General features: G+C 40.3%; 1 protein-coding gene across 1 annotated transcript in view; it reads left to right on the forward strand.

Moving 5' to 3' along the window:
• The window catches only part of MOB1B (MOB kinase activator 1B), a 92,931-nt gene continuing 66,950 nt past the window's right edge, over positions 44-26,024 (forward strand). The window contains exon 1 of the mRNA XM_018049555.1: positions 44-158. The gene's annotated coding sequence lies outside the window, so the exon portion shown is untranslated. The remainder of the gene's footprint in view (positions 159-26,024) is intronic.

A 26,024-nucleotide genomic window follows, 5' to 3' on the forward strand; every position in this document is an offset into this window, starting at 1 on the left:
GGCGTGGCTGCACGCGGGTAGGGAGGGGCCGGGGACCGGTCAGACCCGCCGGCGGTTGTCTCACTTTGTGGAAACTGAGGCGTGAAGAGGACTTCCGGTTCTGAGAGGGCTGCCCCCTGGAGACGCCCGAAGTCGGGCGCTTTCTCCCGCCTTGTGAGGTGAGGTGCCAAAGCGCCGCTTCTGGAGGAAATTGTGATACTCTGGTTATAATTGATGATGCCGGCGGAGATTTAATAACGCTCCCCCTACCCCCCGCCCAGCATGGGTTATGTGCGGAAAGCCAACTTTATTAGTTATAATGAAATCTGTAGATAGTTATATGCTAATAACGTATAGATATTCTTCCGGTGTTGGAAAATTCACTCCAGGCCACTTAGCTTTTATGGAAGACCCACGGTACCTATTTTTGTTAGCAGAAAGCTGTGTTTTGTTTTTTTTTTACTTTTACGTGAAAAGACGAAAATTGAAAATAACAGCGTTTGTTTTGCAGCAGCCTTGATAAGAGGCTGAGGTCGCATCACCACGCTTTCTCTTGGGAAACTACTCAACATCTCCCTGCCATAGCTTTGAACTGCGTCTTTGAGCGTCTGTGCTTTATCGCCTTAGCAAGACATGTGCTGGGGTAATTGCTTGCTCCCTTTATGCCATTTTGGCTTCCAACAGGTTTCATAGGAACGCTCTGCTTTCCAGTGAAGTGTGTGTAACAGATCAGAGGGTCCCCCGAGGATTCAGTGTATTCACGAATAGACAAGCAAGAGGTTTGCGAAGGACTGCTTGTGCTGTTTTCCTGTGGCCAGAACTCCCTCAAGTTTTTTTTTTAATAAAAAACAATGCTTCTAATTATTTAGCCTCTTACAGTACTCACATAACAGAAACTGACAAATCCATGATGTGTAGTTGCTAAGGCCTATCTGACTCTTGACATGCCATGGACCACCAGGCTCCTCTATCCATGTAATTTCCCAGGCAAGCGTCTCAGGTTTTAGCAGGAAAAAAAAAAAAAAAAAAAAAAAATCAGAGAGTGAAAAATAGAAAAAGCTAAAAATTTTAAACTTTGTTGTGGAAAATCTCAAAAGGGTGATAAATTTCTAGACTTTCAGAAATTCACTACCACTCCCAACCTTTTTTTTATCCTTAACTGGAGTATTTTAAAGCAAACTCCAAAGATCATGTCAATTACCCTTTCAGTATTCATCTTAAACTTACGACTTAGGAAAAAATGACATTCAGATTAGTTGCATTAAAAAACAAAATTCAACAGAGTATAATTTAAAGATCTTCCAGGCTTTATTTAACAATTCATGAATTGGGCAGCATCCCACCTAGCAGGTTGGATGGTAAAAAGGAACTCCCTTTTGTACAGGAGCTGTATAAAATGAAAGACTTTTCTAGGCAGAAGAGGGCAGGACAGAGAAATTATACTTGCAAAAAGTGGATTGGTTGTGCCAAGTTCTCTTTCTTTTAGCGGGTAGTTGGGGTCTATCAGGAAGATTATATCCCTAGTGGGGACAAGGTAATTCCTGACTGACTCATTTAAGATTCTATTTCTGGGAAAACAGAAAATGTGAGGCTTAGCATAAGTGACTCCATTTTGGCCCTGTTGTCTTGTTTTTCGAGATTATTGCATTTATTGCTGTCTTGTAAAGTTTCGAGATTATTGCATTTAAAGTTTGAGTTGTTTACTCTGGCCTACTTTTAGGGGGAAGTTCAGTATTTCCTAGAAAACCCTTTCCTCACCAAAAACAAAAGTGAATAGAAAAAAGTCTGGCTTGGCTTTATGGACCTGAAGTATTAGGAATCCTAGAGATTGTTTTTTCTTAGATCTCTCATTCAAGAAAGAAAATGGGTTAGCCCTTCTTGACAGATTATCACTACTACAAATCACAATATGTGGACATGTTAGGGATTCTGCTCATATTTAGTCTTGCCTTCATCTTCTTTTTATTTACTTTTGGCTGTGCTGAGTCTTCATTGCTGCATGGCTTTATCTCACAGCAAGCAAGGGCACTCTCTAGTTGCAGTGTGCTGGCTTCTCACCGCCATGGCTTCTCTTGTTGCTCAGCCCAGGCTCTAGGGCACGCGGGCTTCAGCAGTTGTGGCACGTGGCCTCAGAAGTTGTGGCTCCCAGGCTCTAGAGCACAGGCTCCATAGTTGTGGTGCATAGGCTTAGTTACTCTGTAGCATGTGGGATCTTCCTGGTTCAGGGATCGAACCTGTGTCCGCTGCACTGGCAGGCAGATTCTTTATTGTTTGAACCACTAGGGAGGCCCAAGGCAGCAAAGGAAATATAGGTCAAAAGTGGGCTATGTTTTGCTTTGTTTGGATTAAGTTGAGTGAGAGTAATGTTGAAATAATGATGGGAAGGGAGTCTGGTGATGAAAATTTAGTTGCATAACTAGAAGAAAGTAGGCATAATTGGTGTGTGGGATCCTAGAAAGGTGAAGGAGGAGAGGCATCCAAGCTCAGATGCAGAGATTAAATAGGAGAGAGCGCCAGCACCTTGTCTATGATAATTTAATCATAAAGCATATGAACATATTCTTCTAGTATGGTTATTTAGCACTTACTACAGTACTAAATGGGCTTCCCTTGTGGCTCAGCTGGTAAAGAATCTGTCTGCAATGTGGGAGACCTGGGTTCAGTCCCTGGGTTGGGAAGATCCCTTGAAGAAGGGAAAGGTTACCCACTCCAGTATTCTGGCCTGGAGAATTCCATGGCCTATGTAGTCCATGGGGTCATAAAGAGTCAGACACTGAGCGACTTTCACTTTCACTTTTCACTTTCACAGTACCAAATGGGCTTCCCTGGTGGCTCAGATGGTAAAGAATCTGCCTGCAATGCAGGAAACCCAGGTTTGATCCTTGGGTCAGGAAGATGCCCTGGAGAAGTGAATGGCCACCCACTCCATTATTCTTGCCTGGAGAATCCCAAGGACAAAGGAGCCTGGTGGGCTATAGTCCATGGGGTTGCAAAGAGTTGGACACAACTGAGTGACTAAGCACGGCACAGCACAGCACTGACAGGGTGTCAGCCTGCTTCTCTGACAAGAATTTCAGAGGTAGAACTAGTCTAAATTGGTGGAAAGATACACTCTGAATTTGGGGAAAAGTAAGGAAAAGGAATGAGAAAAACAACCGCCTCCCATCAGTAGGAATGTCTTCAAAAGAAGCCCTCTTGGCTCTAAAGAGCACATTATTAGGAGCTGGGAAAGGAGCTAGAAGGGGACAATTGTTCTTGATTACTAACAAATAAATGAAGGGACTCATTTTATTGTCTGTGCCCTTCAGTTCCAAAAGGTGAACATACTTTTCTTCTGATATGCAATGAAGTTGAGTTAATCTCAAAGGATCCCACTCCACAGCTGCCTTTGCATTTGAAAGAAACAAAAAATCATGAACCATGGATGTCAATAAGCCTAGGGTGGCAAAAGGAAAAGGAATTGAAGTCAAGTACCATAAAGAAACAGTGCCCATTTGTGTAACCTGTGATTAAGGTGCTATTCATCATCCAAGATTAAAGGAAGTTTATTACATTGAGTAGATACAAAAGAACTTTGGGAATTGAAGCTACCAGTTATTTCCAAGGAAAGACAAAGGTGCACTTTATCACCACTATCACTGCTTCATTCTTTTATCTGACAGGAAAAATTGATCCACTGGATCCACAAGTTCAAAGATTTGTTTTTGATGCAATGATATGTTTCTTAGGTTAGCTTTGTCATTTGGTTTATATTCACATTAATAAGACCATCAGTTCAGTTCGGTCGCTCAGTTCTGTCCGACTCTTTGTGACCCCGTGGGCTGCAGCATGCCAGGACTTCCCTGTCCATCACCAGTAAGACCATGGTAACCGATTTTTATCTTTTCCATAAATTGCATTTGCATAATCATTCTGTGACAGAGTAAAAATAATAATAATGATTGACATATGACAGACCAATAAACCTCCAAATACTGCAGGTTCTTCACTTATTAAAATTAGCCTGTTAAAATTTAAGTATCTGGGAAAGAGAATAACTGATTCATTGTTTAAATGAAATACAGTCATGAAATAGTAATTTTTTTAAAAAAGGATTATTTTATATTAGTAGTCCATTTTTTCCCATGGCAAATATTTTTAAGTTAACAAGACTGGAAGCCAGAGTCAGGATGTAGTGAGGATCAGAGTCAGGCCATAGAGAGGAAAAGAGACAGGATGTAGTGAGGTAAAGAGTCAGGCCATAGAGAAGTAATGAATCAGGATGTAGTGAGGACCAGAGTCAGGCTCTAGAGAGGAAAAGAGTTAGGATGTACTTTGGTAAAGAGTCAGGACATTGGTGCTCTGAGACAATTCAGAGGGATAGGGTGAGGAGGGAGGTGGGAGGGGTTTCAGGATGAGGGGACACATGTATAACTGTGGCTGATTCATGTTGATGTATGGCAAAAACCATCACAATATTATACAGTAATTATCCTCCAATTAAAATAATTAATTTTTTTAAAAGTCAGGACATACAGCAGAGTTAAAATATAATATCTACACAGTTATCACAAAGAACTGATTTACTCCAACATATATAAGGATGTCAAAAAGCTGAATTCTCTATGGATGCTGAGTTGGTGCTACTGGGTAAAACTCACACTGACCAACCTAGCTGTTGCTGCTGCTAAGTCGCTTCAGTCGTGTCCGACCCTGTGCGACCCCACAGACGGCAGTCCCTGGGATTCTCCAGGTAAGAACACTGGAGTGGGTTGCCATTTCCTTCTCCAACCTAGACAGCATATTAAAAAGCAGAGACATTACGTTGCCAACAAAGGTCCATCTAGTCAAGGCTATGGTTCTTCCAGTGGTCATGTATGGATGTGAGAGTTGGACTATAGAGAAAGCTGAGCACTGAAGAATTGATGCTTTTGAACTGTGGTGTTGGAGAAGACTCTTGAGAGTCCCTTGGACTGCAAGGAGAGCCAACCAGTCCATCCTAAAGGAGATCAGTCCTGAGTGTTCATTGGAAGGACTGATGTTGAAGCTGAAACTCCAATACTTTGGCCACCTGATGTGAAGAGCTGATTCATTTGACAAGACCCTGATGTTGGGAAAGATTGAAGGCAGGAGGAGAAGGGGATGACAGAGGATGAGATGGTTGGATGGCATCACTGACTCAATGAACATGAGTTTGGGTAAACTCTGGGAGTTGGTGATGGACAGGGAGGCCTAGCATGCTGCAGTCCATGGGGTTGCAAAGAGTCAGACAAGACTGAGCGACTGAACTGAACCGAACCAAGGATATTTAGAAAGTGGAATGATGGGCTATGGCATCCTCTGGCCATATTTACAAAGATCAGGTGGTAGTGCTTTGGATTGGTCAGGAACTGCGTAGTAGTTACGTCAACCAGCTTTTCCTAGAAGGGCAAAAGCTAGGGTGCAAACAGAGCCAAAGCTCTGAGCATCAACCACAGGATGCAGAATATCTGAGAAGCCTTTGTTAATAGCTCTCATTCTGAATAATCATCTCTTTAAAATAGGTAATAAAGGAACTTAGTGTTTAAATAAAATTCAAGCCATACAAGATGATATATACACACATATACAAGCATGTGTATAGACCCCTCTCACACACCCACAAACGCATAGAAAGTAAGGTTTGCCTCTAACCACTGTCCTCCAGTCATCCAGTTCTCCTCAGATGTGTTCGCAATTTCTTGTGTACCCTTGCTGTGATGGTCTGTGCAGTGTTCCATCACTTTTAAATTTGGTAATTCTGCTATACATGGGATTTTTGACAAGTTTTCCACCTGCTGTGAAATGATGTCTGAAGACTGTGTTTCTAAACTGAGAGCAAAAGAAAAAGGAAGCACAATAGACAAATGAGCTCTAGTGTCACAAGGATCAAAGGACACTGGGGAAAAGAGGCATTTGAAAGAAAGGTGACTCTACTATACTATTTGGAAGAATAATTTTTTCCCCTCTTTAACAATAATTTAATTAGGAAAAACAAGACTTCAGAGTCAGAGAGTCTGATAAAGTTCTGGCTATATCACTGTCTAGCAGTGTAACATTGGTCATTAATCTCTCTGAGCTTTGTTTTCCTAAATTAAAAGATACAGATAATGTTAACTAATTCCTGCACAGAGTTGTGAGTTACCTGGCACTTAGAAAAAAATAAGTGGCAACTATTATTATTTTCTTCAGTTCAGTTCAGTCGCTCAGTCGTGTCTGACTCTTTGCGACCCCATGAATCACAGCACGCCAGGCCTCCCTGTCCATCACCAACTCCCGGAGTTCACTCAGACTCACGTCCATTGAGTCCGTGATGCCATCCAGCCATCTCATCCTCTGTCGTCCCCTTCTCCTCCTGCCCTCAATCCTTCCCAGCATCAGAGTCTTTTCCAATGAGTCAACTCTTCACATGAGGTGGCCAAAGTACTGGAGTTTCAGCTTTAGCATCATTCCTTCCAAAGAAATCCCAGGGCTGATCTCCTTCAGAATGGACTGGTTGGATCTCCTTGCAGTCCAAGGGACTCTCAAGAGTCTTCTCTAACACCACAGTTCGAAAGCATCAATTCTTCGGTGCTCAGCCTTCTTCACAGTCCAACTCTCACATCCATACATGACCACAGGAAAAACCATAGCCTTGACTGGACGGACCTTGGTCGGCAAAGTAATGTCTCTGCAATTATTTTCTTAGGCATTATTTAAAGGAAATGTATTTTAATTCTGCTTCTTTCCTCTGATCCCACCTCAGTATTTATTTATAGGTTAACTGACATATAACTGGCATATGCTGCTACTGCTAAGTCACTTCAGTCATATCCGACTCTGTGCGACCCCATAGATGGCAGCCCACCAGGCTCCCCCATCCCTGGGATTCTCAAGGCAAGAACACTGGAGTGGGTTGCCATTTCCTTCTCCAATGCATGAAAGTGAAAAGTGAAAGTGAAGTCGCTCAGTCATGTCTGACCCTTAGCGACCCCATGGACTGCAGCCTACCAGGCTCCTCCATCCATGGGATTTTCTAGGCAAGAGTACTAGAGTGGGGTGCCATTGCTTTGTCCGTAACTGGCATATAGTCACCTCAATATTTGTTAATAATGTATCTAAGGATTTAAAACAGCTTCCTTCCCAGGAAAATAAAATTTTCTTCTAGATAAATTCTATCAAATTAGAAAATACCAAGCTGAAGGCTAAGCTCTAAGATAACTGCTCAAGCATATTCTAGGGTCTATGGCAGATATATATACCCTGCTGGTCTGAAGGACATCAGAGGATTGAGACTCATTACTGTAAAAAGATCTTTTGTTTTTGTCCATCGCTCAGTCGTGTCCAATTCTGTGACCTGATGGACTGCAGGACACCAGCTTCACTGTCTTTCACCCTCTCCCAATGTTTGTTCAAACTCATGTCCGTTGAGTTGGTGATGCCATCCAACCATCTCGTCCTCTGTCGTCCCTTCTCCTCCTGCCTTCTATCTTTCCCAGTATCAAGGTCTTTTCCAGTGAGTCAGCTCTTCGCATCAGGTGGCTAAAGTATTGGAGCTTCAGCATCAGTCTTTCCAATGAATATTCAGGATTGACTTTCTTTAGGATTGACTGGTTTGATCTCCTCCAGTCCAGGGGACTTGGAAGTACCTATTGACCACACCAGAGATTATGGAATCTGAGTTCCTTGACCAGGGATCAAACACAGGCCCTTGGCAGTGAAAGTGCAGAGTCCTAACCACTGGACCTCCAGAGAATTCCAGAATTATGTGTTTCTTATACGTTACATTTAGTCTGCTTTCCCCTCTACACTTAAAACAAAAGTCTATGTTATAAAATCCTGATAATCTGTCTACTTACATGTCCATCTGTATCTATATAATATATGTGTGTGTATGTGTATGTGTGTACATGTGTGTGGGTTAAGAGATATAATGCTGGTTTTATAAGTAACATTTATATTTGACAAAAAGGTAACAAAAATGAAAAAGTTAATAGTAAATTGGACATTGGATAGGATATTTTTCTAGTAAAAATATAAACCTGTATTTTAAAATAATCTTTAAGCCAAAATATGTACAGAAATATCCACTGAAACATTGTCTATCATAAAAATGGAAGAATAAAAGTTAACCATCAATTTAAACAAATAATTTAAGAAATTAGGTCTAGTCATTAAAATGGAATACTATACAACCATTAAAAAGAATGAAGGCGATCTGTATGTGCTGATATGGCATGATCTCTATGTATACTGAAGAATAAAAACCATGTTCAGAAGAGTATATTACCATTTCTATTTAGAATATGTGTATTTATATGCACTCACATCTGTTTGTACACAAACACACACACATGTCTAAGCTTGTTCTTGTAAAGAAAATGTGGAGTGCATCTCTGGAAATTGTTAACAATAGTAACATCTGGAGAGAAATTGTGGGTATAGGATGAGAGGAAGAAGTTTTTTATTGTATATATGTGATTAATTTGTTTACCATATGTATATATTTTTCCATTTAAAAACCAAACAAAATACTGAAAGGATATTTTTAGAAGTTGTATATCTTTATCTGAAGCATTATTTACTATTACAAATAAAATATTCCAAAATCTAAAAAATAAAATAATCTTCATATATATTTCAAATTTGATTCTATTTGTAGGCTCCATTTAAAACAAACACTTACTAGAGTCTGCCCTAAGTACAAACATAGTACTAATTTATATTGAAGTCATTTGAGCAAATACAATACTGTTATCATTTGCAAGGCTGCATGTGAAATAATTCACCTAGTATATAATTTTATAATGATCACTTATTATATTTCATTTACATAAAATTTTTCCATTTAACATTATAATCACAAGTTAATCTCAAGATTTCAAGGAGAAAAAAGGATTAACTAATCCATGGTACCTGCTTTCCAGGTATTTTTCTTCAAATAAAACTTGGGATAGAAGTCTAAGCTATCACAATAACTATCCCTGGAAAAATTCAATAAAGTAGTTGTACTTCCACCAACTCCATTCTTGTTCTGTTCTTACAACTTCCAGACATCTTTGTGAACTCCTAGGCCTACTCTCCATTCAGAATTTGTACATTGGACTGTATTTTCTTCTTTTTTTTTAGTTGGTGGAAAATTTATTTATGATTTTATATTGGTTTCTGCCATACAACAATGCGAATCAGTCATAATTCAGTCAGTCATACATATATATGTATGTCCCTTTCCTCTTGAGCCTCCCTTCCCTGCCTGAACCGTATTTCAATAGCACCCCCCACAATCTTTTCTACTCCTTACAATTTCTATTGGTGACAGTTATCTTGAAGTTTGACCATGAATCTGACCTCATATCTTAGTAAGGAGTGAGTGATCTGTTCTGACAGTCATTAATTTCAGAGATATTTATTAATGTACTTTCGAGTCACTACTGAGCCCACACCTAGAGCCTGTGCTCCACAACAAGAGAAGCCACCACAATGAGAAGCCAGTGCAATGCAACAAAGAGTGGCCCTCGCTTGCTGCAACTAGAGAAAGCCTGTGTGCAGCAATGAAGACCTAGTGCAACCAAAACTAAAAAAAAAAAGCTTTAGAGACTTCCCTGGGGATTCAGTGGTTAAGACTCTGAGCTTCCAGTGCAGAGGGCTCAGGTTCAATCCCTGGTGGTAAGGGAAACCAAGATTCTGCATATAGCAGACCAGCCCCCCCCAAAAAAAAGAACAGTAAAGGCTTTAATCCTACTTGTCACTAATTGGGGAAATACCAAACCAAAAGAGTAATTTTTGCTATGTTGTTATTGAGAGATTCTAACCTAACGTTTGAATCCCTTACAACATCCTTGCTAAGTATGGATCCAGCCCATGTTAAGTTACAATGAGAACAATTCATTAGTTCCTAAGAAAGGTCATATATATTTGCTTTCATTTAAAAAAAAAAAAAAAAAAAAGACAGCAAGCTTTGTAGGGACTTCCTAGTCAATATTCCAGGTGCTCTCCAGATTTTCCATTGACTTTACATTTTCTCTTCCTGAAATTTAACTCTGTTTAGTGATGCATAATTTATATGTAGGGCTGATTTTTATGGGAAGGTAATAAAAGGAAGCTTTCCCTAGGTAATGTCATTTGGGGGAGCCAGGAAGCAAACTTTCTCCTCCGTCAACCACCCCCACCCCAAGCTATAATAGAGGCCCAAATTCCACCATTAGCATTTCTGAAGAAATGGCACATTAAATTAAGTCACACTAGGATGTTTATGACATATCAGATAGATTTCGTCCTGACGTTGAGAACCCTGAGAAGTACAGAACCACTAGCAAAGGGAAGAGCACTAAAAGTGGAGAGTTTGTTCAAAATACTGTTTCTAGGACTCATAATCTTGTCACAATAGATCTGGGGTGGATTTCTGGGTGATTCTGATACGCAGCTAAATTTAGGAACTATTAGCTGTGAACCCACATTAAAAACCCCAAATAACAGACTCACCTCATAAACACACAAAGTCAATGTTCCTATACAGCTCATGTCCTAAATTTCTAAGGAGAGTCAATGGCACATTCGGTGCCTGATGAAATATGCCACTGTTTGAAGTTTCTAAGTTTTCTTCAATTTCTGCTTTCAGTGAGCAGAACTATGGTGATGAGAACATTCATAACACTTTGCCTTTAAAACTTCTTTTGGCTATTTCAATATCTATTAGGATGAGAATTTTATGAATCTGTAGCAAATACTAGGTCACTGGGCTCATGATATCTTTTTAAGTAAGTGGCAAGTTTTAGCTTTGATTTTTCTTAAGATAATAGACAAGGAATAGAAATTATTCCAAGGACATAAAAATCCATCTTTAAATCGTATAATGACAAAAAAAAAAAAAAAAGATAGCCGAAGCACTCAGATGGAAGATATAAAAATTAGCAATTTGTTTAACATTTACAGTTTACAGCATTCATTTGTATATTTGATTCATCTAAGAATTCTGTAACATGAGTAGGATAGGTATTGGGGTACCAATTTTATCTTATTTGTTTTTTGGCTGTGCTGGATCTTTGAGCTCACACAACTAGAGAAAATGGTAAAGACCCTGTATAGGGAGAATGTCATAAATTGTTTTCTGTTTTCTAAATAATTCTAGTAAACTCAATATGTTAATTCAGAAATTTTAATGATTTACACAAAGACTTGTTTAATTACTCCTGGACATATACAGTAAATTTAATAATAGAACTACCTTTTATTGGGAACCTACTCTGAGCTAAACGCTGTGTCAGGTGTGTAAATTATCTCTACTTCTTATTGATAAGAATAAGCTACATTCCTGAGCACAGTCCTGACTGCAGCAGAAGCCATCATTGACACATCAGTTAAGCCACTGGAGAGCTTTATCTAGTCTGATAAGAGCTAGCACTACCAAAGGAAGAAGCACCCTGTACTTCCAATCTGGGATTCCGAATGAACCTGTGTGCTTAGGTTGCTGGCAGCCCTTCCATCCATAAAGTTTGGGGCACAGCTACGACAAGCACTCCCTTTTGGGACTCTGGCCCTGTATGGAAGAAGCCAATAGAGATGCTGCTGGAGCTAGAGTTCCACCTCATTCCCAAATGTGCTCCTAGCAAGTCTAGGTTCCCCATGACTACCAAGCTTGGGGTCTAGGTAAAAGTACACAGTAATGGCATGGATTACAAGTCCCTCGAAAGTCTATAATCTGACAGATTAGGTTAGCAGTTCTACTTCCCCAGGCAGTTACAGAATGATCAAAGAGACCAGGAAAAGCTGACCAAGAAACCAAAGTTCGGTCCACACATTTCGGCCCGTAGGCTTTCAATTACTCACACACACAGGTACACCGTAGAGTTAGTAAAATAAAGCAGAAAACATGTATACTGAGAAAGCAGAGAGGCTACAGCTCTGAGTGTTCTTACCTTGTCCTGAAGATCCCGGACAAGCCCCCAAGATGATAATTTACGGTGAACAATGCTGGATTTGTGATCTCCGAAGATTTAGCTTCAGGACCAGGGGCCAGGCTCGATCACTCAAGAGATTTTGTGTAGCAAAAAAGGGACAGGGAAAGCTTCTGATACAGACATCAGAAGGGGGATGGAGCGTGCCCCCCTTACTAGTTTTATCAAGGCCTTATATACTTTTACCAGCCCCACTGCCTCAACAGATATCTGAAATTAACAAGAATAGAACAATAGAAAGGTCTTACCAGACACACTCCTATAAGATACATCTTAACAAGATTAGTCAAAAGGTTCTCCTTAAGGAGAAACATGTCCTCTGTCCTGGAGCAAGATACATTGTTATATTGACTAAGACAAAGCCATGCAGGTAAAAAAAGTTTGTCCTTTTCTCCTCCTTGAGGGTCCTGGACTCCTACCTAAGAATTAGCGCTCTCATTATGATGATGCTGCAAGATGTTAAGATGTTATCTCATTTTGCAAAAGAGGAAACTGAGACTCAGGTTAAATGAGGTGCTTAATAATTAACATGTTGCAAAGCTGGCAAACTCCCATCTTTCTGATCCCAAACTTCTTTTCATTACATCTTTCTTAAATGATTATAAGGATGTTTATTAAGTCATTAATTTTTAGTCACTTAAGAATTACTAATTTCCACACATGCCACGTTCACTCTCATTTGAACAGCCACATATACATATTTTCCCAGGTAAAGTATTTCTAGGACCTGGACATTAGCTGGGCACTGGACGTACAAAAAAAAAAATAAAATGCTTATATAGAAAGTGTAGGCTAGCCTGAGAACTGTATCAGTGAATAAATAACTAAAGTATGAATACCGCTTAGGAATATCCACAAAGCACCTTAGTGACTAATAGTAAGCTGACACTGCCTCAGTTGTGATTTAGTGTGCTAATTTTGAAGATGTTAAACTATTGAATCAAACCTTCAGTGGAAAACATTTAGTTGGTTTATTTAATATTATGGTGTGATTAGTCACCTAGGGCCAGACTTCCTGGAATGTGAAGTCAAGTAGGCCTTGGAAAGCATCACTACGAACAAAGCTAGTGGAGGTGATGGAATTCCAGTTGAGCTATTTCAAATCCTGAAAGATAATGCTGTGAAAGTGCTGTACTCAATATGCCAGAAAATTTGGAAAACTCAGCAGTCGCCACAGGACTGGAAAAGGTCAGTTTTCATTCCAATCCCAAAGAAAAGCAATGCCAAAAATGCTCAAACCACCGCACAATTGCATTCATCTCACACACTAGTAAAGTAATGCTCAAAATTCTCCAAGCCAGGCTTCAGCAATATGTGAACCATGAACTTCCAGATGTTTAAGCTGGTTTTAGAAAAGGCAGAGGAACCAGATATCAAATTGCCAGCATCCTCTGGATCATGGAAATAGCAAGAGAATTCCAGAAAAACATCTATTTCTGCTTTATTGACTATGCCAAAGCCTTTGACTGTGTGAATCACAATAAACTGTGGAAAATTCTGAAAGAGATGGGAATACCAGACCACTTGACCTATCTCTTGAGAAATCTATATGCAGGTCAGGAAGCAACAGTTAGAACTGGACATGTAACAACAGACTGGTTCCAAATAGGAAAAGGAGTATGTCAAGGCTGTATATTGCCACCCTGCTTATTTAACTTCTATGCAGAGTACATCATGAGAAATGCTGGGCTGGAAGAAGCACAAGCTGGAATCAAGATTGCCGGGAGAAATATCAATAACCTCAGATATGCAGATGATAACACCCATATGACATAAAGAGAAGAACTAAAGACCCTCTTGATGAAAGTGAAAGAGAGTGAAAAAGTTGGCTTAAAACTCAACATTCAGAAAACGAAGATCATGGCATCTGGTCCCATCACTTCATGGGAAATAGATGGGGAAACAGTGGAAACAGTGTCAGACTTTATTTTTCTGGGCTCCAAAATCACTGCAGATGGTGATTGCAGCCATGAAATTAAAAGACGCTTATTCCTTGGAAGGAAAGTTATGACCAACCTAGGTAGCATATTAAAAAGCAGAGACATTACTTTGCCAACAAAGGTCCATCTAGTCAAGGCTATGGTTTTTCCAGTGGTCATGTATGGATGTGAGAGTTGGACTATAAAGAAAGCTGAGCACTGAAGAATTGATGCTTTTGAACTGTGGTGTTGGAGAAGACTCTTGAGAGTCCCCTGGACTGCAAGGAGATCCAACCAGTCCATCTTAAAGGAGATCAGTTCTGGGTGTTCATTGGAAGGACTGATGCTGAAGCTGAAACTCCAATACTTTGACCACCTCATGCGAAGAGTTGACTCATTGGAAAAGACTCTGATGCTGGGAGGGATTGGGGGCAGGAGGAGAAGGGGACGACAGAGGATGAGATGGCTGGATAGCATCATCGACTCGATGGACATGAGTTTGGGTGAACTCTGGGAGTTGGTGATGGACAGGAAGGCCTGGTGTGTTGCAATTCATGGGGTCGCAAAGAGTCGGACACGACTGAGCGACTGAACTGAACTGAACTGAACTGAATGTGCTTGGGGTAACTTTAAAAAGTTCTTTTCATTCTGAAATAGAACTTCCAGAATAGAGTCAGATAGAAGGTGAATACTCTGAAGCATTGGGGAGGTTTATGTAATCACTGATGTGGCTAGAGCAATTTTCTCAGTTTCATGCTTATAACTGTTATACACCTCACTTTTACTCCTAGTCACATGGTTGTAGCTGATATTTATTATTAGTATTAATTCCAGAGTCCCGCTGCCCTGGTTTCTTGTCTGGTAGGGTGACCCAAACCTTCATTTCTGCTGCCCACTCTGGGTGGTAGTTTTTTCCTTGCCAGAAATCTTAGGACATGGGAGTAACAAGAGCACTTTGGGAGACCTCCCACAATTCAGACATATTCTCCCTTATCCCCATTATGCAGTAGAAACCTGATTTCCCCTTGGTAGTCAGGATCGATCGCCACAATAGCTACAGTAATCACCTGTTTTGCCTGTTGATTCATCGGTATGAAGAGCCCAAAGTGGTCAGATGGCAGTCCCAATTTCCAGCTTCACGGAACCATGGTTGTGACCTCTAGTGGAAGCAAGCATTCCTTCCTTTGGAACTAAGATCTCTATGTGCTAAGTTGCTTCAGTTGTGTCCGACTGTGCAACCCTATGGACTGTGGTCTGCCAGGCTTCTCTGTCCAAGGGATTCTCCAGGTAAGGATACTAGAGTATTTCCTACTCCAAGGCCTCTATACTAAACCAAAAGTCACACGGACAGAAAGAAAAGTTTGCTAGTAAATCATGAGGGATAATAATGAAAAAAGCAACTCCCATTTTCACCTCCTAAATCCCCAGACCTGTAAATCCTGGCTAGAGGAGAAAGTACACCACCTACATTATTATCTAATTTAGGGCATATACTGCACCCTGGAGGACAGACACTGCCTCAGCTGCGCAAGCTATGCCATATGCCACTTGACTACACCATTCTGTCAAACCAGTGGCTTTAGGAAGGGAGGGGGGCAGGGTAAGACAGGTGAATTTGATGAGTATAGTCCCAGTGCCACACTTCATTTCTACACAGAGACCTCCTTCATCAGAAGTGATGGTGTATGGAATACTGTGAAAGTGGATAAGCCCCTCCATGAATCCATGGATGGTGGTTTGGGCATAAACTTTATGTGCAGAGAAGGACGATCTACATACTATACAAAGGGCCTATCCCATTGAGAACAAAGTGCTACTCTTCCCATAATGGAAATGATCCAACAAAAGAACCCTGCACCTGGTGGCTGACAGGTCCTGCTCAGGGAATGGCTCTCTAAAAATGGCTCGGTTTCAATTTGGCTCCAGCAACAGAACCACACACATACAGCAGCTGTAATAGGAATCATGATCTGATTCAGTTCATAAGAATTCATGGTTATGCTCCCAAATTCATCTGTCTTCCACAGGCTCTCCCTAACCCTTATTTTATTGCCCAACAGATAATGCTTTTACAGATGGACTTTTTCTTCCTAATGCTGATATAGGCAACTTTTTAGATGTGAACACATCAAGACCAGAAGGAAAATGAAAAAAAAAAAAAGGAGATCATTTTCTTTAAAGAACTACACTGGGAACCTCAGCCATAAAGGAGAAAAAAAGGCAAGCACTTCTATGTATTTATAATGACAGTTACATTTCTACTGTGCATTTATCCTCACAATCTATAAGAAAAATAGTAATCTCATTTATTAAACTGGGAAACTAAGATATAGTGAAATTACGTGACATGACCCAGTCCCAAAGCTAGTAGCATAGAGCAAGATCTTAAGTCCAAAGGTCTGGGGTGGATTTCTCACCCCAAAGCTAATTCTCTTTACACTATACCACATTCTAACAAACAAGATTATTATGTTTTTTATTTTCTTCCCAGAAGATAAGTTACTCTAGTATTGTACGATATAATTTTATTCTTAAAAGAGATATAAGTAGGAGGGTAATGAAAACAGTTAAAATACGTCTGCTGGGACTTCCATGGCAGTCGGGTAGTTAAGACTCTGTGTTTCCACTGCTGAGGACGCAAGTTCGATCCCTGGTTGAGGAACTACGATCCCACATGCTTCTCAGCCAAAAAACCAAAACATAAAACAGAAGCAATATTGTAAAAAAAAAAAATCAATAAAAACTTTAAAAACTCCACATCAACAAAATACTTTTTTAAAAAAGCAGGGAATAGGGCCGTGGGGGGAGGCAAGGGTACCTCTGATTGGGAGAGAGGGGTACAAGAATTCTGGATGAAGGATGTTGTCCAGGTAGTTCCTGGGTATGTCTGTAGAGGTGGGTTTTGGGTGACACTGTGGAAAAGAAAGTAGAAGAAAAGGAGGTCAAAGAAAAATAAAGATGAATTTCATGTACTTACTAGTTCAGCCCCTTCTAAGTTGTTTGAATACTTTTAGCTTTGATAGAAAACTTAGAACATAGTCATAAACTTGCAAATAGAAATAGTAATTTCTGATTTTTAGAATTAAATTCAAATAGCACTGTCTTAGATCAGTGTTTTTCAATTCATTTTTTCCCACTCCATACTTAGATATTTGTTATATCTAAATCTGGTTTTCACCTAATATTTTATCTTAAATTAGTGGTTCTCAACCAGGGGTGATTTTGCTCCCCAGGGAACATTTGGCAATGTCTGGAGACATTTTTGTTTGTCAGAACTGGGTGCTACTGGCCCCTAGTGGCTAAAGGGCAGGGGTACTACTAAACACTTCACAAAATAGCACAGCCTCTCACAAGGTCAGCAGTACCAACGATGAGAAATCCTGATTTAAATCAGCTCATTTTTTGTTTAAACTCCATCATAACTAACATTTATTGAGCAACAGTATAGATTTTGTGTTGAAGTACAGTTGATTTACAATGTTGTGCTAGTTCCGCGTATACAGCAAAGTGATTCAGTTATACGTAAATACATCTATTTTTTCAGGCTCTTTTCCCTTATAGGTTATTATGAAATACTGAGTATTATTCTCTGTGCTATACGGTAGGATATTTTAAATATTGTTCAAGTGAATGACATGCAATACTTTGAATTCACAATCTTATGTGGTAGATGACACCATTAAACTTATTTAACAATTAAGGAAACTGAGGGCTAGTTAACTTGTCCTAAGTCAAACAGCCAGAAAGTAGCTGAATCTGGATGGCATGATGCTAGGGATCCTCAGCTTAACCAATATGCCCTATTTTATATTACTACTATAAATGAAAACCAGTATCACATGTCATGTACTAGAAGAACATATAAATAAATTTAATTAGAGCAAAATATTATTAAGCTCTAGCTAGATATTGTTGCCTGCTGAAGCCTCTGAGTGGGGCCTTCTCATGGAAAGGGAGACTTAAGTGTTAGAGAAGTGTTAAAGACATGCTACTATCAAACCATCGGAGAAGGCAATGGCACTCCACTCCAGTACTCTTGCCTGGAAAATCCCATGGATGGAGGAGCCTGGTAGGCTGCAGTCCATGGGGTCGCTAAGAGTCGGACACGACTGAGCAACTTCACTTTCACTTTTCACTTTCATGCATTGGAGACGGAAATGGCAACCCACTCCAGTGTTCTTGCCTGAAGAATCTCAGGGACGGGGGACCCTGATGGGCTGCTGTCTATGGGGTCGCACAGAGTCGGACATGACTGAAGTGACTTAGCAGCAGCAGCAGCATCAAACCATGCTAGCATCAAATTCAGCAGACTGCTCCAATACTTTGGCCACCTGATGCAAAGAGCCAACTCATTGGAAAAGACTGTGATGCTGGGAAAGGCTGAAGGCAAAAGGAAAAGGGATGGCAGAGGATGAGATGGTTAGATAGCATCTTGGACTCAATGGGCATGAATTCGAGCAAACTCCAGGAGATAGCGGAGGACAGAGGAGCCTAGTATGCTGCAGTCCATGGGGTTGCAGAGTCAGACATGACTTAGTGACTGAACAACAAACAACAGGAATCAAAGCAAGATTTCCTTCTTGACATAATCAGAAGAAATGAAAATGAATTTAAAGGGGACAATTTTCCTTTTATGTAATTCAGTATTACACAACACTGTGTTTGTATATCACCCAAAGTCCCAACTTTTAAAAATATACAACTGTAGAATATTTTGGTTTCCCATGAGTTAGACCTGTACTTCCCAGGTGGTGCTAGTGGTAAAGAATCCACCTGCCAATGCAGGAGACTTAAGAGACGCAGGTTCATTCTCTGAGGTGGGACAATCCCCTGGAGGAGGGCACAGCAACCCATTCCAGTATTCTTGCCTGGAGAGTCCCATGGGCAGAGGAGCATAGTGGGCTACACTCCATGGGGTCACAAAGCGTCAGACACAACTGAAGTGGATTTAGCATGCACACATGAGTTAGACAGATTCAAATTCTGGATCTGCTACTTATTACTGGTATTAGACACATAGATATATTCGATACATATACTAGATATGATTTTATATCCTCATCCAGAGAGCTGGGACAATAACATCTGCCTCATAGGGTTATATGTGCTGTGCTAAGTCATTTCAGTCGTGTCTGACTCTGTGTGTTCCTATGGACTAGCTTTCCAGGCTCCTTTGTCCATGGGATTCTCCAGGCAAGAATACTGGAGTGGGTTGCCATTTAATTAAATGAGTTATAAAAAAAAACCTTGCAAGAAACTGGCAGAAAATTACACAACAGAATTTGTGTAAATTTCATTTCCTGAAGATTCTGTGGTCTTTTTCCAGCACCAACTTAGATTCTTATATACTTCCATGATTTGTTATTCAGTTGCTCAGTTGTGTCCAACTCTTTTCCAACCCCATGGACTGTGGGCTCCTCTGTCCATGGGATTTTCCTGGCAAGAATAATGGAGTGGGTTGCCATTTCCTCCTCCATGGGATCTTCCATATACAAGCTCTCTAAGAGCCGAGGAAGGACAGGCAGCCACAGTTGGCTCCAGAGTGCCACAGGGAACAAAGAACTGCTTTATCCAGGGTAACCACTGAGGCCTCCTGGTGGCCTTTTGAGCCATGCTGTGTATCACCTCCCTTCTCCCCAATACATCCTGTGAGGGTTGTTGATTGTCCAGGGACAATTTATGGGATTTGCAAGCATAACAGTCCTGAGACAGTGACTCTGATAGATGGCCACAGGTTCCTGGAGGTTACCAGAGGGAGGAAAGAGGAAGGAGAGAAAGGGGAGGTTTTGATCTTAGGAACAGAGTGGTGGGTCCATCTTAATTTCTAAACACATACACATTGGCTCCAATTTTAGGTCTGCCATATGGCCACACAATCATTGAGTTTATGGCAAAAGGTTGTACTTTAAATATTCATAGCACCTCCTAGAGGATTGTATTAGTGATTCTGTGGTATAAGCATTGGAAATTTATCAGCTTTTTAAAAACTTTATTTTGGATTGTGGTGTAGCCAATTAACAATGTTGTGATAGTTTCAGGTGAACAGAAAAGGGACTCAGCCATACATATACATGTATCCATTCTCCCCCAACCTCCCTTCCTAGCCAGGCTGCCACATAACATTGAGAAGAGTTCCATGTGCTATACATTAGGTAATGTTGTTTGCTTTTGTCTTTAGAATTTTGATTCTAGAATCTCTTCCTTACTTGATTATGGATACCTTTCTTAAAATATTCCTTTAATAAGGCTTGAGATTTCTTGCCATAATCATGGATAATTAAAATTCAAATACAACTAGAGAGTAAAAACACTGACAAATTCAGAGTACCTCCTGCCCACTAGAATGTAAACTTCTTGGGGGCAGGGACTTAAGATTTGTACCCTACTAAATCCCCAAACCCTACATAAGTAACTAGCGTATATTAGTGCTTAATAAATATTTGTCAAATGAACACGAGTTCATACTAAGATGTGAATGGTCACAGATGGCAACATTGCCTTTGCTGCACATGTATTTTTTCATGCCTCTTGGCTTTACCTGTGTTGCCTCATCTTTCTGCAGTGCTTTTGTCTGCCTTTCACTGCTCTATCACCTGCCCCTCTTCCTTACTGGGAGAAAGTCTACCAACCCTTTAAGACTTGATTTTTGGGTAAAACTCTCTTTGACCCCATCTTTTTCCTCACATGAACACTCTTTCACTAGCTGGGCTCCTGTAGTCCTTGGTATCTAATCCTGCTATGAGGGATAGCTTTGTGCTGTAATTACTTATTTACAAGTTAGTCTCTGCCACCAGAAATGAGCCCCTTGAGAGTTGTAATGTGGTACATTTCTTTTGTATCCTCGCCCTTAACAGCGGTAACTGGTTTACCCTTAACATGGGCAACTGATCTTCAAAAAATACTATTGACTGACTGAATCTTGTAAGTGGTCCTTTATCCTTCAGAACTCCAGGAAGATCTCAGATCCCTTTTAAGGAGTGCATTATCAGATTACTTCCTTTAAAAGCTCTATTTTGGAGAGAAAATCTTCCTGCCCACTATGGGCATTATTTTACTAAGTCTCTTTGTCCTGTACTCAAATAGAATGATTGGTGTGGAAACACAGAGACAGCCTATAAATAAGGGATTTGGATATACTTGTTCAAATTTCAAGGTAGGACTGATTATCTTGGTTGTTTTCTCTAGAGATGCTTCCTGGTTGCCCTGATGCCATACAGACCTTAAGGACAGTAATATTCTGGGAGGGTTGAAATACTTCTGCCAAGGAAAAAATGCGTTGATTATCTGGGACATAATTATTGTTGGTGCAGGACAGGGGAATTATATCTTGTTGTAAAGTAGTAGCTCATGTCTCCAGCTATAAGAGGATTGTGGCCTGCTTAGGTTGCTGTGGTTGTAACTATGACAACTATGGAAAATACGAGAGAGATGCCAAGAAGATAGTGTGGTAGCAACCAAGAGCAGGAGAGAACAAACAGCCAAGACTAGGGACTGTCCAGGGTCCCTGGAGTCCAGTGGTTGTCTATGTAGGAATTCAAGATCTGACTTCCACATTTCATTATTTATTTGTATTGATGCAAACCCTGAACTGCTTATGGTTGATTCCTTTCATTCATCCATTCTGCTTCAAGTTACCCTGAGGAAGGGAATGGAGAGGCAACACGAGTCCTTAGGACAAAACCCAAAGGGTTGCAGAACCTGACAACAGGCACAATTTAATTACGCCAACTGTGAATTTGTGTGGGTGAAATAACAGCTGCTGATCCTTAGGATATTTTAAGTTGCCGCTAGTTGGGATACTCTTTATGTCTATATATGGTCCTTCATGCTACAGGACTTCATGGAGATGAGTGGGCTAAAAACACAGACTCCTTGAAACTACAGCATCATCTCGGTCTTTAACAGCATGTCAGCAGGCTGCTCTCTGGGAAACTTCAGTGAGGTTAAAAGTTAAGCCTCTCATCTGACATACTCAGCAGGGACTCCTCCATACCCCACCCCACCCTCCATCGTTGTTGCTAGGTTTTTTTTTAAGATTAAAGGAGAGACTTATTTGTCAGTCTCCATATATTTCCAAGCTGTTCAGTTACCACCTCTTGTGCACAACATGCACGCCAGGCAAACAAACTTTAAGAGCACAGCAGATTGAAGCAGCAAGCAAGCCCAGCAGATTGAGCCCCCTGATCCCATGTGCTATATGAAGCAAACCAAAACACAGCTGGTGGAGTTAATTTTAGGCTTACCGACCTTGGCAATGTTCTATCAACTGGGGAAAAGCAGCTCTGAATAGGTTCAAAAGGAGCCTTCCTCTGCCTTCTCCCCATGCAGCTGACTAGAAAAGAGGCTGTGTGGTTTAAGTTTAATAGGAAAAACAATTAATTATAAACCATGGTAAATTGGACAGATTAAGAAATTCAGTATTTATTAAGCAAGTCCAAGGCCCATGCAAGAAATCTTTTAAGATGTCTGTTCTATGACTAAGATCCTCAATATAACACTCAAAGTAGCACTTTCAGACTAGTTTTAAAGATTGGGCTTCCTTGGTAGCTTAGTTGATAAAGAATTCACCTGCAATGCGGGAGACCCTGGTTCAATTCCTGGGTTGGGAAGATCCACTGAAAATATCATAGGCTTCCCACTTCAGTATTCTTAGGCATCCCTGGTGGCTCAGATGGTAAAGAATCCACCTGCACTGTGGAAGACCTGGGTTCAATTCCTGCGTAGGGAAGATCCCCTGGAGAAGGGGATGGCTATCCACTATAGTATTCTGGCCTGGAGAATTCCATGGACTGTATAGTCCATGGCTTGTAAAGAGTTGGACATGACTGAGCGACTTCCTTAAAGACTGGCTACTCAAAAACAAATATAAATTTCTCTATCATGGTGCTTTAAGACATCAAAATGGTTTGGCAATAATGAGTGCGGAGGTAGAAGTTTTATTAGATTATGCTGTTTATGTAAAATATATCAAGAATTTAAATGCAAAGAGTCAGTTCAGTTCAGTCGCTCAATCATGCCTGACTCTTTGTAACCCCATGGACTCCAGCACACCAGGCCTCCCTGTCCATCACCAGCTCCTGGAGCCTACCCAAACTCATGTCCATCAAGTTGGTGATGCCATCCAATCATCTCATCCTCTGTCATCCCTTTCTTTCTTCTCCTGCCTTCAATCTTTCCCAGCAAAAGGGACTTTTTCAGTGAGTCAGTTCTTCCCATCAGGTGGCCAAAGTATTGGAGTTTCAGCTTCAGCATCAGTCCTTCCAATGAATATTCAGGACTGATTTCCTTTAGGATTGACTGGTTGGATCTCCTTGTAGTCCAAGAGACTCTCAATGCAAGGAGTAAATACATATTATTTACTTCTGAATGCGCAGGATCCAATTCTCTGACCACCAAAATAGGTGAGGTCCCTGTAACAGACTCACATACAAAATGGACCTTTCCTTCCTGACACTTACACTGACTTCTAATTTTTATTTGACTGCCTGTATTTACCAATGGTCTATAAGATTCATGATGAAGGCAGTGACTAAATCCTTGTTTTTTACTCATAGAGGCCCATTATAGACAAGAAATACTTGTCAAGTTGATAGATGAATGATTTGCACCTCATCATCCCCCTAAACCTGACATTTTATTGCACAAAATTCACCTTCAAAGGAATGAACAGCTTGAAGAGGAAGGTACTGGATGAGGTTTGGGATCAATGGAAGATCTTCCTTCTATTGTAAGTTAGATTTTTCTTCTATTGTAATACCTTATAATGTGTTTAGATGCTTTACAGTTTTGAGTGATAAGTGAAGGCATTGAGGAACACCAAGCTTCACCAATCAATCTCTAATACTTCCATTCTTTCCTATTACATTCAAATAATATGTCCTTGAGAAGCATTTATAACCATTCTCAAGTCTGTCTTTAATGAAGATGTAGAATTAAAATCTAAAGGCCATTGATAAGGAACAGGTTGAATTGTTAGTTATGTTAAATGAGATCATGTAGCATGCCAAAATTCACTTAGAATTTATTCATTCATTTTAACTGAGGGCATTGTGGGAAAGGGGAAAAGAAATGAACTTTACTGAATTCAGATTGTACTTAGAAGCTATGTGACTTTTTTTTTTTTTTTTCAAAGAAATGAAGAGAAACCCGATTTATTGCGACTTTGAAGCTAAAATTTCAAGCATCAGTATAGGCAAATACAGGAAAGCAAAAATGATGGCAAACATGTAAGTGACATGAAGATTTAGAGAACATGTGACTGGAAACAGAACATTTTTTTTGACCACAGCAGTTAAATGAGCTATTCAAGATTTACTAGAGAAACACAAGAAATTATTACTCAGGAAGATACAGTTCTATTACAACATCATGATTTATTAAAGCACAGCATTCTGTACAACAAAGGGCCTTAACAGTTGTCTATTTTCAGCCAAATTTCTCTGTAAGTTAGTTTCTGTTAATAAAAAACATATTATACTTTAAATTAATAATTTAACTGATGAGGAAGTTACCATAATACCTATTTTAACATTGATCAAATCTAACCACCTATTGGACATTAATGTAAAATACTGACATAGAATTTGATTTAAAACTTCCCAAAATAAATTCATTAAAGCAAGTTCCCTGTGAAAATATGTAAGAATGAAAGCCAACATAATAGCAGGTGCAGTCTTTACATTTTATTAACTATAGAAGATAATTTTTTAACGAGTCTAATAGAGACATTCACTGTGCAAAAGCTGATGAGATTTACAGTCTTAAATACAAGCACCAACACAGAAAGGATATTGTATCAGTTCAGCTCAGTTCAGTCACTCAGTCATGTCCGACTTTTTGCAACTCCATGAATCGCAGCACGCCAGGCTTTCCTGTCCATCACCAACTCTTGGAGTTCACCCAAACTCATGTCCATCAAGTCGGTGATGCCATCCAGCCATCTCATCCTCTGTCATCCCCTTCTCCTGCCCCCAATACCTCCCAGCATCAGAGTCTTTTCCAATGAGTCAACTCTTCACTTGAGGTGGCCAAAGTACTGGAGTTTCACCTTTAGCATCAGTCCTTCAAATGAACACCCAGGACTAATCTCCTTTAGAATGGACTGGTTGCATCTCCTTGCAGTCCAAGGGACTCACTCTCAAGAGTCTTCTCCAACACCACAGTTCAAAAGCATCAATTCTTTGCCGCTCAGCTTTCTTCACAGTCCAACTTTCATATCCATAGGTGACAACTGGAAAAACCATAGCCTTGACTAAATGGACCTTTACTGCAACGTAATGTCTCTGCTTTTTAATACGCTATCTAGCTTGGTCATAACTTTCCTTCAAAGGAGTAAGCGTCTTTTAATTTCATGGGTGCAATCACAATCTGCAGTGATTTTGGAGCCCCCCCAAAATAAAGTCTGACACTGTTTCCACTGTTTCCCCATCTATTTCCCATTAAGTGATGGGACCAGATGCCATGATCTTCGTTTTCTGAATGGTGAGCTTTAAGCCAACTTTTTCACTCTCCTCTTTCACTTTCATCAAGAGGCTTTCTAGTTCCTCTTCACTTTCTGCCATAAGGGTGGTGTCATTGGCATATCTAAAACTCCATTAATTCTACACTTATGAGGATCATTTCTTTATGTAAGCACAATCTCATTTATGAATTACACATGATATGTAGTTTAGGATCCATCTACATTATGCTTATAACTGCGTGCTGCTGCTGCTAAGTCGATTCAGTCATGTCCGACTCTGTGCAACCCCATGGACTGCAGCCTACCAGGCTCCTCCATCCATGGGAGTTTCCAGGCAGGAGTACTGGAGTGGGTTGCCATTGCCTTCTCCTCAAGCTATGTAACTTTGAGAAAATTACATACATAACCTCTCAACATTAGTTTCCTTATTTATAAAAGAGGGAATATAACACCTAATATCAACCTGATGGGGAAACAAGAAACATAGAGATAAAATATATGAAAAGCGTAGCAGAATAATTGGCCTATCAGAAATACTCGGGCTTCCCCTGTGGCTCAGCTGATAAAGAATCCACCTGCAATGTGGGAGACCTGGGTTCTATCCCTGGGTTGGGAAGATCCCCTGGAGAAGGGAAAGGTTAACCACTCCAGTATTCTGGCCTAGAAAGAGGAGGACACAACTGAACAACTTTCACTTTCAGAAACACTCAGTAAATGGCATGGCAACCCACTCTA

This window comes from Capra hircus, chromosome 6 (assembly GCF_001704415.2).
Source record: "Capra hircus breed San Clemente chromosome 6, ASM170441v1, whole genome shotgun sequence".
NCBI classification, from domain to species: Eukaryota; Metazoa; Chordata; class Mammalia; order Artiodactyla; family Bovidae; genus Capra; species Capra hircus.